This window comes from Rattus norvegicus, chromosome 18 (assembly GCF_036323735.1).
Source record: "Rattus norvegicus strain BN/NHsdMcwi chromosome 18, GRCr8, whole genome shotgun sequence".
In the NCBI taxonomy this organism is placed as follows: Eukaryota; Metazoa; Chordata; class Mammalia; order Rodentia; family Muridae; genus Rattus; species Rattus norvegicus.
Window position 1 is genome coordinate 66,178,754 of NC_086036.1, and position 15,010 is coordinate 66,193,763.

The following is a 15,010-nucleotide window of genomic DNA, read 5'->3' on the forward strand; positions in this document are numbered from 1 at the left end:
GACAGGAAGAATAATGGGTCAGAGCTTTGGCTGTGGGATAGCAACCCCATCCCTCACTTGATGACCTGTCTTTCTGCTGGAGGTGGACTCAATAAGTTCCCTCTCTCCACTGTAGGGCCTTTAACGTACAGTCACCTCCCTTTGGATCCAGAGGGTCTCTCACTTCCCAGGTCTCTGGTACATTCTAGAGGGTCCTCCAACCTCTTTCTTCCTAAGGTTGCCTGTTTCCATTCTTTCTGTTGTCCCTCAGGGCTTCAGTCCTTTTCCCCCACCCAATACCAGATCATGTTCTCCTCTCCCCCATCCCTATCCCTTTCCCTCCCCTGTCCCTTCCCTCCCTCTCCCCTGTGGTTGCTTTCTTCTCCCTCCCAAGTGGGACTGAGGTATTCTCACTTGGGCCCTTCAGTTTGTTGGCCTTTTTGAGTTCTGTGGACTGTATGTTGGGTATTCTGTAGCTTTTTTGCTTTTTTCTAAGTGGAGCAGAAGGTGTGGCGGGTGTATCCTGGGAAAAGTTAGATGGAGGGAAGAGACTGGGGGAAGGGAAGTAGAGTAAATGGATGTTGGAATGTAATATATGCGAGAATAAATAAAAACGAAAATTAATTGCAGCAAATAGATTGGATATTAGAATGTGAAGTCAGACTACAAATTGAAGAAAATCTGTTCTTAGAGAGAAATGGGTGCTTATCAGGTCCAAAACCATAAGTGGCTTACCATCAGCTTTTGGATAATTCTAAACCAAGATTAGAGCAGGATACAAAGTCTCAGTAATGAGTGGTTATGGTCCTTTTCAGAGCTCAATGTACAGTCAAACCCAGCAGTCTCAGAGCTCAAGGTTGTCCACACCAGGAAAGGAAGATAGGGTAAAAACAGTTTCAGGAGACTGGAGCATCTCCTAGAACTTACACTGGGGAAAGGTTTTATATGTGGGAAACTGGAACAGAACTGGAGAATTCATTGAATTCAGCTTAGAGGAAATAGTGGACAGGTGACAGTGAGGCAGTGTATTAAGATAAAATGTGAATCAAGGCAGTGAGTAAAGTATTAGAAAAGCAAAGAAAATGATGTTTATGGAGGGATGACTTGGCCCTAGTTTGTAAAGGAAGGTTAGATCCAGAACTTAAAGGGCCTCAGTGCACATAGATAGGAAAAGAGGACTAAGGGAAGCTGTAGATGAGGGCCACTGAGACTATCGTGGCTTTGTATAAAGTTAGGGCTAGCTATAGGGGGGAATACAGAAGAGTGGTTTGAAAGTATAGTTGGAATATAACAAAATGAGAGATTTATGTAATTAGGTTACTTAGACAAAGGAATCCACAATAAAAGTATAAAAAAAGATTAATTGGCAGACTAATTGATTGACTGATTGACTGATTGTTGATTGACTAATTGATTGATTGTAAGGTTAAGCATTTACCACAGGGTCTGATACATTCTAGGCTAGTCATCTACACTGATTAATATACCCACAACCCTTTTACTTAGTTCTCATTTTGAGACAGGGCCTCAAGGTTGCCCAGATTGGTCTTCACTCACACAGACTACCCTTAAATTGAGATCCTTCTGCCTCAGCCTTCCAAGTAGCTGAAAATATACGCCTTTACTACCAGGCCTGATTTCTATGAACTGAAAAATGAAAAATGAAAAATGGTATTCTTTAGAGAAAGTGAAAATTTCCTGTAGAATAATTAATCGGGTGGCAACTTAATTCCAGTCATAATATGGTTGAATGCATAGTTGACTGTTCTTTATAGTCCTGATTCTGTTATATGCTGAAATGGGAGTATTGATTGTACAAGTTTCCACCATATGCTGTCTTCTGTCTTCCATATTTATCACAGATTCATTTTTATAATGTAACCAAAAGGTTTATTTATAATATAAATCTACTTAAATTCATGTCCTGACCAAAGTCCTAAATGTTGCCCTATTACTCATAGGGTAAAAATCGCAGATGATTTCCATGACTTATGAATATTTAGAATTTTCTTCTGAATCCATTTTAATCAATTCTCCATATCACATAGCATGCCCAAGCCCCAAAATTAAAATGTTTGATAAGAAGCATTTCATGTATTAAAATACTGACCTATTCCTTATGAAGAAATCTGGGAAGTAGTCAAATTCCCACCACCCAGTTCAGAGAGAACATTTCCTTATGTATAATTAGAACCACCTCTTCCTGAAAATGTTTTCCACCAACCCTTCTTGCCCTTCCTGTTAGAGGTAATTACTCTCCTTAATTCATGGTTATATTCTCCATTAAATGCTTCTGTTGGTACCTCAACACCTAGAAAGGCCAACTTCTCATATAACTAAAACCTATGACTTTATCTAACATTGAAATACAATACAGTTTTACTTTTAGCAAGTATGAAAAACATTTCCAGTGAAGTACACAATCTTAAGCCTATAGTTTAATGTAATTCTTTTCAAGGTTACACATTATAACCTCAATATTTTTTATATATTAGTAAAATTATGTCATAATTAGTAAGGTCACAATTGAAGAACCACTAACATTTACTAGTATTACTACTACTACTACTACTACTACTACTACTACTACTACTACTACTACTACTACTACTGTTGTAACTACTAAATATATCGTTTAAATTTTTCACCAATTTTTTTGTATTTTCTCAGTCAAATCACATGTGACACATCTAAAAGAAATTATTTTTTCTTGTTTCTTTTTAGTTCTTTTTTCATTGACTGAATTAAACTGGATAATATTTTATTTCATGTTTTTAATTCTCACTTAAAATTAGACTTTACTTTTAATGATTAAAAATATTTCATACTTTGTATTAGTTTCACTGAGCTCACTAGTAAAATGGCACCACCTCAGAATGTCCTTGGTTTATTGATTTGTTTGATGTCTTAAAACTGACTCTACACTGGAATCAGTTCTGAAGGTGTTTATGAATATGTATTATTCCTGGCTTACTCTCTTTATTTCTGATGAAGTAAAATTGGAAAGAGCCCAGGAAGGAAAGAAAGGACAAAATCCATTTACACCTCTATAATAGTCAACAATTCTAAGTGAACAGGAAATTGGTTATTTTTGGTCTGCTGTGTTAGTGGTCCTTCTGTATATCCCTCAATATCTTGGGAATCTGACCCTGGGTACAAGCTTAATGCTCAACTGAGTGACTACAAATTTACATAATAACCATCAAACAATTCTACTAACTGTGGTACTAAACAGCAAATGTGTAAGGAGAAAAAAAGAAAAGAAAATTGTGTAATTAAGGTACCAAAGTATGGTGCTTAAAATTATTGTTGATATAAAATTCTTTGCATGAGTTCAGTGCTATTACAAAAAATCAACATGGTCTTGGCAGCAAAACCCTTCCTACTGGTCACCATTCAATTTCCTCAAAACAAAAATTACTTTGTTAGGGAATACTAACAAATATTAATAATTTGGCCTGGGAGTTTTTCAGCCAATTGTTTGGAGAGTCGTTGTTAAAGTCGAATAGTTCATTGAGGAAAACTCAATGAACTAAAGTCTTATCAACATTAGATACCATCAAACCCTTGACAGAAAGCAGATAAAATGTAAATAAGATCTCATAGGTACAGAAGTGACAGGTTTGGGTGCCAGTGTGACATTGGAACACTGGCAATGGGCTAATATTCCATACCCCTCTGCTCCACTAATCTTAGACCCTAGCCAAGCTTTGAGTGGCCTTGATGTACCAGGAGAAAGTCTGAGTGAGGCACAGAGGTAGGGAAGAGAGCAGGAGAAGCCCAGAAGGGGCAAAGAGCACCAGGGCGGTGAGCAAGGCTGTCTACTGTGGCTTCAGCCAGAGCATCCAGAGTAGCAGAAGACATTAGAGCTGTTCCATCCACGAACTGTTATGACAGCAATTCAGAAAAAATGGTGTGGATGTTTTGTTCATAGGCTTAGTTACAGAAGGTACTACTGTGCTTGATACTGTAATCCTATACTAAGTACATAACAACTTTTAGTCCACCTGAAGCTCTTTATTCAAGTCTATTCATCAAGGTTCAGGTAAAGGAGTAGTCGTCAGCCCTGCGGCTGTCAATTCTGTGGAACTTGATATTTGTGGGATCTCTTTACTTTCTTGCGGGTGATGTCATTTTCTAAGTAGAAGGTAGTTGACATGAATGTACCAGCTACTTTGGCAGCACATTCATGATATCCAATAAGCCTGTTGATTTAGCTGTTAGCGATAGCTGTTTGTGGTGACAGTCCTGGTTGCTCCAGTTGAAGCAGCAGGAGTGGCTATAATACAAATGGCTGCAGGGTTGATTCAATGCTACTTGTAGTCTAACTATCATGACTTCCATCGAGACTTAAAGTTCAGCTGATGGTAGTTGCACAAGTTGGCCGCAGGAGCGAGTGACGTCTGGATGCTGTTCTGAGCCAGTGAGCTGAAACAGTGGGGGAGGCAGCGGCACCTGCTGATTGCATTCTCAGGGATCAGAGATTTCTTTTGTTATAGTTTTGTTTTTAGTTTGTAGCAAGAGACAAACCCACTGCCATGAGAGGATGGGCAGAAGACAGCTGTGGGAGCCACTACATTGAGCAAGTATGTGGTGGAGACGCAGGAAAGAAAGAGAAGCAGACCACCAAAGGCCATGACGACATTCCTGATCTGGGTGCCATTTGGGGCCATGTTGATGTTATAGGGCTGGCTGCACAGAGACCTGCCCATCGTCAACCCCTTCAGTGTCATGGATACATGGGAGATGCTCTCCCAGCCCCTTGCTGTCCGCAGCAGGCAGACTAGTTGGAAGAGCTAGCCCCACCCCTCTCCTGGGCAGCTGGGAAGCATAGAAGAGCTGACCCAAAGTACATGACAGCAGAAGAGCTGGTCCTGGTCCTAGCCCTGGCCCTGGCCCTGGCCCTGGCCCTGGCCCTGGCCCTGGCACTGCCCCTGCCCTTGCCCCTTGCCAGCAACAGCACTCAGGAGCGAGATTTCTCACCTTTACTGAACAGCCAGTAGAGCTGGCTCTGGAGTTATGGATGAGGGAGAGCCAGTCTGAGGGCCTGAGAGCTGGAAATCTGGTCTTGCCCCTCACTGGGGCAGTGGTGGAAAGCTGGCCCTGGTGCTGTAGTGAGGAGAGCTGGTCCTGGTGGCATTGGAACAGGAGAGCTGGTGGACTGAACAGGTCAGCTACCACCCAGGCCCAGATTCAGGCCTTTGAGCTGGTCCACATCAACTTGTACCCCATCTATGAATGTGTAAAGGGGCTGGTCCTGTGGAACCAAAGCAGGAGGAGCTCCATGACACAACAGGATACCCAAGAGAAGTCCCAGTTGGGATCCCCTATTGAGAATATAGCAGAAGCCAGAGGCCTTGAAACAGACTAATGATTCACTGCAATGAACATTTGCAGATGAAGCTGTTTGAGCAAAAGGGTGTGTTGTGTGACTTACTGTGACACAACACAGCTGACAGGGCAAGATGAGTTGGCCTGCTGTTTTGTTGTTTGTTTTGGTTTTTTGTTTTCAAGGGGAGGGCTGCATTTTGAGGGTAGAGGACAGATACAGAGGGCCAAGGAAATGAGTGGTAATGGAGTACCTGATGTAAAATTCACAAAGAATCAGTAAAATGGCTTTGGGTTGTTTGTTTGTTTGTTTGTTTGTTTGTTTGTTTGTTTTTAAAGCTCTTCTTGCATTACCACAGAAGTAAAACAATTTTTTGATTCCATTGTATCTGAGTGGCAGTGAGTTCTGCTAAAATAGAAGTGATTAGTGTTATAGTAGTAGACCCAGTCAGTGGGGAAGTGGTAGTTTCCATAAATCTACGAAGTAGTAGATAAAGGTAAAGTCATCTTTGTTCCCACTCCTGGTAATGGATTAGCTGTAAAAGAAACAGGCTGAGGCTCAGCTATTAGAGTGACAATTGTTGGAGCCATTGGCTTAATTACTGTGAGACACCTCAGGACTATATGATTCTTGCTGTTGATAGCGGTGACAAAGACCTAGCTTTCGACTGTGGACTCAACTGGTAGACTAAACAGCAGGGTACTCTAGAGTCATAGAAATTATGATATGACTCTATAGATGATATAGTAGGAGATAGAATAGAGAAATATAGACAGATACATACATATATATAATATGTATTTTTATATTCTGAGCTATATCTACAAATATATGTGATATAGGATATATATAAGTATATATTATATTTTATATATTTTGAGCTATATATCAGAATATACGATATATAGATATATGAATAGTTCATATAATCTGAACTATAACTAGATCATATCTGTAGATGGATAGATAGATAGATAGATAGATAGATAGATAGATAGATAGATAGATAGATAGATAGTATTTATTAGAATGACTTACAGGCTGCAGTCCAGCTAATCCAATGGTCAGCTATGAATGGAAAGTCCAAGAATCTAATAGTTGTTCAGTCCCACTAGACTGGATGTCTCAGCTGGTCTTCTACGTATGCGGGAATCTGGAAGAAGTAGGCTCAAATGGCAGTGGAAGGGATGTGTTAGCAAGATGAGAACAAGTAGGCAAAGAGCTAAAGCTTCCTTCTTCTATATTGTTATAGACTTTCAAAAGAAGGTATGTCCCATATTAGAGGAATGTCTTCCTGATTTAAGAGCTGAATTAAAGGTTTGTGTCTACCCAAAAACTATACATGGACTGACCCATGGCTCCAACTGCATAGGTAGCAGAGGATGGCCTTGTTGGGCACCAATGGAAGGAGAAACCCTTGGTCCTGCCAAGGTTGGACCCCACAGTGTAGGATAATGCCAGGAGTGGGCAGAAAGGGGGAGTGGGTGGGAAGGGGAACATACTTATAGAAGAAGGGGAAGGGGAGGAGATAGGGGACTTATGGACAGAAAACCAGGAAAGGGAATAACATTTGAAATGTAAATAAAGAAATATCCAACAAAAAAAGTGATTTAAGGTTAAAAAAAAAAGTTCTGTGTCTTCCTGCCTCAAGATCAGGATCAAGGTGAGTTTTTCTTCCTCAAAGATCCAGACTAGAAGTGGTTTCATCTACTTCAAGCCAAGCAGAAAATCTCTTACAGGTGTGTCCTCTATTTCTGGATTGTAGTACATTTCAGATATAGTCTAGTTGACGACCATGGAGAGCCATCACAGAAATGACACAGGTTTGAGGACATGATATTTTTAACCTGATTTGGAGACTACTCCACATATGCAATCATGGGAACATCACATGGTACTCATAAATATTTACAGCTTTCATGCAGAAGCTAAAACATTTATTAAGAATGACAGGATAATACCACATAATCTAAGTAGATATTTTTATCTCTAAAGGAACTTAGAATAACTTATTTTTCTCCAAATGAATGGTGTGGTATCTCTATACAATCTGTAGAGAGTGCTGCTATAGAATTAGTGAATTCATTGGTCAGCAATGATATTGAGGTAAATTTCATGGGTCTACCCTCTGTGCCCATCACTGAAGAGAAAAGCACAGTTACAGAATATGTGTTGTACTTCTGATGCAAAGTAGTCCAGCTACATCGACAATACGCACAACTGAAGCGGGAGAAGCAAACTTCTAGCAAATATTGCCAGTTACCATGAAATATGGGGCAAATTTGGATTTGTTTACATAAGTAGCTAAACTGTTTTAACCTGGGTTTTGTTTTATTCACAAATGTTTTGATGCCATGTACTAGTAATTATTCATTGCCTAGTGTGCCCTAAGGAATTGAACGTTTCATGCAATCTGTAATCAATGAAAACCCGACAGTTCAGCTCTCTGGAGACTCCGTCTTATGACATTACCTCAGCTAATGTTGACAATGCCGTGGTACAGCATCAGACCTCGCCAATGCACATTCTGCTCTTCGTTGTAAATGCTGTAACTCAGGTCCTGCCTCGTGTTGTTGTTTTATTCTGTCTCTCATCTAACCCTAAAATTTTAACTTGGAATATATGGAGACTTGAGAATAATATCAATATAGTCACAATTAGTCATTCAGTTCAATCAAAGGTCATTTGAGCCTTTCAATAGTTAATGATGTCACTGTTCAAGTAGTAATATTTCCCCAACTTAAAAATAATACTTAAAATCAAGTACGAGATAGAACCTCAAAGTGATATTTCATTCCAAGCATACTCAGAAGAGATTTGAGTTCTCAAAATATACAAGTAGAAGACAGAACTACAGATATTTAGAAATGGATCAAAAATGGATTACATACCTATATCAATACATAGCATGATAAAATATAGAGAGAGATGATATATAGATTATGATATAAATATATATGATCATTACATTTATGAGACATATATCATATCATTATTATACATATATATATAATGTTTATCTGTTAGCATAATGAAATCTCATAGATAATTGAACACACAGAAAGTTCTGGTAACCAACTTGATTTTCTCCTTTGAGCTATTGCTTGGGTGAAGAAAAATGTTCTTTCAGGTACTTAATATTGATCATTTAAAACTACATTTTCACATTTGCTTAAGCATTATGCTTATGCTTATCAAATCAACTATACAAACTGAACAGGGAGAACATTGTCAGATATGAAAACCTACTAATATCTCCATATGATCCAGAGTTGCTTGATTCATTGTGTCTGTGCCATATTAATAGTAACTTCTGTTTTTCAAATATAATAGAATTCTTGACTATTGAAAATACTAGAGACATTTAAAATGTATTAATTGTATAAAGAAAGCTAAGCATAGTTTTAAGAAGACCCTTTCAAGCACGTGACTCTACCAAACAATGCATAATTACAACTGGATCGCATTTTAACCATAATTAAGTTATATGCCAGGAAAACATTAATACTTTGTTTCATAGGTGCATTGGGAAATCCCAGTGCTATTTCCACTATCAATCCCCAAAACAAACAATTCCTAATTTTTTTAAGTTAAGACACTGTCTGAACTAGTGGGCCTCCTGTGGATATCCCCCTACCCTGGAACATCAAGTCTGTGAGACTAGGTACATCCTCTGCTCCTGAGGCCAGACAAGGCAACCCAGCTAGAAGAACATATCCCACATACAGGCAACAGCTTTAGGGATAGTCTGTGCTCCAGTTGTTCAGGAACAAATTAAGACCAAGCCGTACATTTGCTACATATGTTCAGGGAGGCCTAGGTCCAGCCCGTGTTTGTTCTTTGATTGGTTGTTCAGCCTCTGAGAACCTCAAGGGTCTAGGGTACATGACTCTGTTGGTCTTCCTCTGGAGTTCCTATCCCCTTCAGGGCCCACAATCTTTTCTCCTGTTCTTCTATAAGAGTCCCCAAACTCCATCCTCTGTTTGGTTGTGGGTATCTGCCATCTGTCTGAATCAACTGCTAGGTGGAGCCTATCAGAGAACAGCCATGCTAGACTCCCGTCTGCAAGCATAAATGAGTATTATTAATAGTGTCATGGGGTTGGGGATTTAGCTCAGTGGTAGAGTGCTTGCCTAGCAAGTGCAAGGCCCTGGGTTCGGTCCCCAGCTCTGAAAAAAAGAAAAAAATAGTGTCATGGATTAGTGCTTGTGGGATGCGCCTCAACTTGGACCACTTATTGGTTTACCACTCTTCAGTCTCTGCTCCACATCCTCATGCCTGCATTTCTTATAGACAGGATAAATTTTGAATCAAAAGATTTATGGGAGAGTTGGCATCCCTATTGCTCTATTGGGGTTCCTGCCTGGCTACAGGAGATGGCCTGTTCAGGTTCCATAACCTCAATGCCATGTGTCACTGCTAAGGTCACCCCAATTGATCTTGGGTGCCTCCAATATCCCAGGTCTCATCCTAGAGATGTCCCCTACTTGCCCACCCCTGTCAGTTGAAGATTTCCATTGCCATCTGGCCTTCTCTCCTGTCCCTCATCATATCTGATCCTGATCCCTCCCATTCCCCTCCTCACCCACTCTCTCACCCAGTTCCCTCCCTCCATCTGCCTCTTCTGTTTTATTACCCCTTTTAAGTGAAATTAAAGCATTCTCAATTGTGCCTTCCTTCTTGTTTAGCTTCTTTGTGTCTGTGGAGGGTAGAATGGGTATTTTATGGCTAATATCCACTTAAAAGTGAGTAGATACCATTCATGAATGTCCTTTTGGACTGGGTAATCTCCCTCAGGATAATAGTCTCAAGTTCCATCCATTTGCAGTTGAGAAATGCCTCCGTCACATTGCCTGTAGTCAAGTCTATCTAGCATATTCTTGCTTAATGATTTAAGGAGGAGTTAGAGAAAGGACTGAAGGAGCTGAAGGGGTTTGCAACCCCATAAGAACAACAATACCGACCAACCAGAGCTCCCAGGGACTAAACCACTACCCAAAGAGTACACATGGACTGACCAATGACTCCAGCTGCATATGTAGCAGAAGATGGCCTTGTTGGGCACCAAAGGAAAGAGAAGTCCTTGGTCCTGCCAAGGTTAGACCCACAATGTAAGGGAATGTTGGGGGCGTAGATGGGGAGAGGAATACCCATATAGAACAAGGGGAGGGAATAGGACAGGAATCGTGAAAGGGAATAACATTTGAAATGTAAATAAAAATATCCAACAAAAATAAATATATATAATGTAAAATAAAGAAGTGAGAAAGAAAAAGCTACCCACTAAAAATCAAATATATATGTCTTAAGTAACCTACCTAAAGCTAGGACACATTTGGAAGATTTTTTAGCAAGAATGCCCATAAAATGTTTTAAAGTTTTCAAACTAATTTGTGTAAATAACCCAAACTAATGTCATGCAAATGAAGCAGCCGGGGTAAGTGATGTTTCTTCTCTTCACAGAATGATTACATCATTGTTTTTAATCATCTTGATGTACATCAAATTTGCCAGGTCAGAATTACCTCCTGAAAGACTGAAATTAGAAGACAGAAATGCTGGTGATAGCAAATGGGACCCTCAGATGTTGCTGCTAGGAGTGAGAAAAGACATCTGCCTCGGAAGGCTATTTGACAGCTCTGCTCATGCCATATACATTTGACTATCCTGCTACTTACCAACTTCACTCCTATTACCAAGACACTGAGTTTACCTGTTAAAAAAGATGTTCATAAGACTATCTATAGGGAATTGTCCTCTACACCCATAAACTAGATAAGATCCAAAAGCCAGCCACATATGAGGAAGTTTTGCGTACAACATATAATTAAATAAATAACATACAGAAACATCTGTTTTCAAAATGAGTTATGGTTACAGACAATAGCATTCTTCATGTTCAGTCACTGTCCAGTAAAATCAATCAAATTTGATTGCAATATGAAGCTGGGGTGAAGGAAAAGCATTCAGACAATAATGGAAGTCAAAAGGTGTGGGTGGAGGCGCTGATATGAAAGAGAGCATAGAGGATCTTCAAAGCACTGGAATTGCCCTCTATCATTATGTGTGATGGGTGTATGGATGGGACTGTTTCAGATGGGTGGATTTTATGAACACTATCCATCATAAGCAGAAAAAAGAAAGTCAATCAAACCAGAACCATTGGAAATGAATTTGAAGTAAGGAAGCTGAAAGGCAGGAAACACCACCCAAGTACTGAAAACCTATAGGGCGTGTCTCACCTCTTTCAGTTGAGTCCTTCCTCGCCTGGTCAAGCACATGAAAGACCGTGAAAGACATACTGTAGAGGACAAATGTACGCCCTGTGAAAAACTAAAGCAATACTGAATTCTCTGGATTAAAAAATGTATATTGGTAGGGGTTGCTACCTCTAGTCTGACAGTGAATCTGAGGTGGATCTGAGATTGGAAGTCATTGAACAGAAATTTAGATGATACTTCATGGTTTGAGATAATCTCAGGAACTGCAGAAATGGCTTACTGGTCAAGATCACTTGCTTCTCTTCCAAAGGACCTGAAATCAGTTCCCAGGACCCACAAGGTAGTGACTCACCACCATCCTGAACTCCAGTTCCAAGGAATCTGATCATCTCTTCTGAACTCCGCAGGCACCAGGCATGCATGTGGTGGACCTACATACATGCAGGAAAAAAAATACTCAAACACAACAAATAAAATAAATAAATCTAGAATCCATTTTGGGCCTATCCCGAATTAAAACATTTATCTCAGACTTGCTAAAATAAAGAGGGATGTTACTAAACTTTGGAAAGTTTCATTATAAAAGCTATTTTCTAAAATACATTCTAGACATTATGCTAATTCCAAAGTGTTCAATTATACATAAACTAATGACAACTCTGCCCTGCTTTATGATAAATACATTAGCTGCCTTTTTTCCAAAGCACATGCAATGCCCAGTTTCCTCCTCCTCCTCCTCCTCCTCCTCCTCCTCCACCTCCTCCTCCTCCTTCCTCTCTCTCTCTCTCTCTCTCTCTCTCTCTCTCTCTCTCTCTCTCTCTCTCTCTTTCTCTTTCTCTCTCTCTTTTTGTGGATTAGAATGTAGCTCTCAGCCACCACTACAACACCGTGCCTCCCTGTGTGTCAGTATGTACCTACCCCACTGTGGTGATAATGGACTAAGCCTCTAAAACTATAAGCTAGCTCCCAGTTAAATATTTTCCTTTATAAAGGTTGCCTTGGTCACACCACAGCAATAGGACAGCAATTAAGACACCTCTCCACATGCCTTGGCATATGGAAAAATATCCTGACCATAGGAGTATGTGTAGAAAGAGAGATGACCACTTAATGGCCAACCAGTAATTATTTAAATAAAAATTCGAGCATTTGAAGATGTGTCATATTTCTATGTCCCTAGTACATTATTTCTAAAGGCCAAATTTGGTATGTATAATTTTGACTTGTGTCCAATGATAAAACTTAAAAGGAAGTATTTGTTGGTAGTAAGATAAGGAATCTCTACTTTTAGACACCATTGGATAACACTTAGTGGGTGCTACCAGCAGTAAGTACCAGATGAATTTGTGAGGCATTTAAGACACTTAGAATGAAAAAGTGTGTGTGTGTGTGTGTGTGTGTGTGTGTGTGTGTGTGTGTGTGTGTGTGTGTGTTCTTACCAATGTACATACAAAGGGATCAAAATCTGGCTCGCCTTAGACATCCAGGTATATTTCTCATGTGTGCTCACCTGACAAGAAGTCAAAGTACTCTCTGATGTCCAAGACAGCATGAGAATTTTAACTCCACTTGCTTTTTCATCTCTATGCTTAAAAGATCAAAATAATGGATGGTAGAAAAAGCAAGGACAGACATTTGATAAACCAAATAATCTGTGCTGGATATGAAGCAACCAAGAGTCTACTGAGCTTCCTTAAAGTTTTATAAGGTGGAGTTATAAATAACTGCCTTCTCAATTACAAATAGTTCTACAACAGAGTCAGGACCTTGGTCATAGGTTCTGTAGAGGAAACTCTGTAGTTTGAGTGAGGAAAGCAAGGTAGACTTAACCAGAGATAGTGGGATGAGGTTATATAAATGGATCTGAGTTTATGTCATTTTTTTAAAAAATTAACTATTATTATTTGCTTTATGTGTACTGGCATTTTGTATGCATGCACATCTGTGTGCCACGTGCGTGCAAGGCCCAAGAAAGCAGAAAGTAGCATTGGATACCCTGGGCTTTATTAAACTAAAATATGAACAATAAATTATGTTACCAAGGCTTCACTTCTCTGAAGAGAAGGAAAAGGGCCAATGTGGGGGGATTTGTAAAGGTGGGACTGGAAAAAAGGGGGGCCATGACCAGATATAAACTGAATAAAAAAATTACAATACCAAAATTTGTATATTTGTGTTAATAAATATTAGAAATTATGTTATACATGCATAGTATACTACATAAGGAAATTGTAAGGCTTGTGATGGACTGGGTTGAAAGCTTAAAAAGCTGACTTTCTTCAATTCCTTCTTAATTATTTTCTCTGAAGATTAAAAGAACAAGTTTTTCTGCAAATGTTGCGTCCATATTAAACAAAATTATAACAATAAAACACAAAGGTTCTATTTCAGGGGTTCAATGTTCACTGGATATTTTCTTTTATTCTCTTCTGTGAAAATAGACTACGACATACCTAATATCAATATCTACATCCAGTTTGGCCATTGTCCTTTATACTTAACCTCTTTAGAAATAAGTCAGTTGGTTGAGATTACAATCTTATCACATCTGCTGCATCTGCTTAGAGAAGACACCAAGGAGCAATCAGTACTTGAACCTGAGGGAGGTAGCAATTACGAATTCCCTGTCCGTCCCCCAGGAGAAAAAAATTCTGAAATTATGTCATATTACATTTTTTATGTATTTTAAAAACATCTCTTCAATAATATCCCTCACTTTGCTTTTGGTGCTATCTTCATGATACTTTTTAAAGATGATTCTTGTCACTGCTTCCTTCCCAATGTAGCCATGGCCATCTTCCTTCCTGTTCTTAGGCATTTATAACCTAATCATCACAACTTGACATTTTCAAGATTCTTTCCAGGCACTAAAACTTTCTAGTTCAACTCCCTCAGGTTCCAGTGGGGGTGAAGGCCAGGAGCACCTATCCTGAGTATTCTCCTCAGGGTCATAACTCTGAGATCCAGTGAATATGATATAAAAATAACTATTAATGCATTTACCAAAGTTGTCTACATTACTGTTGGACTCCCAAGAGTAAAAGGCATGGAACAACTACGAATGAGATATAAGAAGTGAATTCTAATGTTTTCAGATATAATTACTGAGAAAGCCTCTGATTTGCATAAGCACAATGAAAATAAATGATACCAGTGAGCTGCTCTCAGGGAAAGTAAGCAATTTGTACCCAGCACACATATCTAGAAAGACCTTTATGAAACTGACAAAGTGTTGGTAAAGATATTTGGATTGCTTTAAAGCTTTCTGTGAAATGACTCTTAGATGATCATTAAAAACTCCCTCAAAAGTAATGCTGTTTTATGATAACTATTCCATTAGCGGTAATCAATTAGAGATCCAACAACAACTTTTATCAGTGATATAATGGACATGTTAGACCTCTGATCTACTCTAACTTGGTCATTCTTATACCCCCAGAGGAGAAATGAACCAGTTGCTTATTATGATCAGGAATTTCTT

The 15,010-nt window shown here is 39.2% G+C and overlaps 1 protein-coding gene across 4 annotated transcripts in view; it reads right to left on the reverse strand.

The window, feature by feature from the left end:
• Positions 1-15,010, reverse strand: part of Dynap (dynactin associated protein) — a 67,452-nt gene that overhangs the window by 18,206 nt on the left and 34,236 nt on the right. The window contains exons 4-5 of one of the 4 annotated variants that reach the window (XM_063277584.1): positions 6,347-11,960; positions 4,963-5,236 (exon numbers count right to left, since the gene is read on the reverse strand). The exons of 1 other annotated variant lie outside the window; for it this stretch is intronic. The gene's annotated coding sequence lies outside the window, so the exon portion shown is untranslated. Of the gene's footprint in view, positions 1-4,962; positions 6,091-6,346; positions 11,961-15,010 lie in introns of those variants that run through there. 2 more of the 4 variants (NM_001400775.1, XM_063277583.1) reach the window with 2 other exon arrangements.